This window comes from Nanorana parkeri, unplaced genomic scaffold, assembly GCF_000935625.1.
Source record: "Nanorana parkeri isolate BGI_ZX_2015 unplaced genomic scaffold, ASM93562v1 scaffold2998, whole genome shotgun sequence".
NCBI lineage: Eukaryota > Metazoa > Chordata > Amphibia > Anura > Dicroglossidae > Nanorana > Nanorana parkeri.
Window position 1 is genome coordinate 16,788 of NW_017309266.1, and position 737 is coordinate 17,524.

Here is a 737-nt window from a genome sequence, read left to right on the forward strand (position 1 = left end):
TACCAAAGGGGTCAGTCCAGGCAGAGGCATGGTTGTACGCTACCAAAGGGGTCAGTCCAGGCAGAGACATGGTTGTATGCTACCATAGGTGTCAGTCCAGGCAGAGGCATGGTTGCATGCTACCAAAGGGGTCAGTCCAGGCAGAGACATGGTTGTACGCTACCAAAGGGGTCAGGCTAGGCAGAGGCATGGTTGTATGTTACCAAAGGGGTCAGTCCAGGCAGAGACATGGTTGTATGCTACCAAAGGGGTCGGTCCAGGCAGAGGCATGGTTGTACGCTACCAAAGGGGTCAGTCCAGGCAGAGGCATGGTTGTACGCTACCAAAGGGGTCAGTCCAGGCAGAGACATGGTTGTATGCTACCATAGGTGTCAGTCCAGGCAGAGGCATGGTTGTATGCTACCAAAGGGGTCGGTCCAGGCAGAGACATGGTTGTACGCTACCAAAGGGGTCGGTCCAGGCAGAGGCATGGTTGTATGTTACCAAAGGGGTCAAAGCAGAGATGTTCTATGTGTGGCCCCGTGTTGTATTACCGTGTACAATCTGAGGGCGGCAGCACCATTGGGGGTTCTGGACTACTGTCTGGCCATTGTGGGGTTCAGCCACCAGATGGCGGCAGCAGTGGCAGTGGCGTTGTACTGAATGTATTGTTCAGGTTGCGCAATCTTCAGAAATCAATATAAAACCTCTTACGTGTAATGAAGCCCCAGGAGAGGAAGGGGGGCGGGGACAGGATC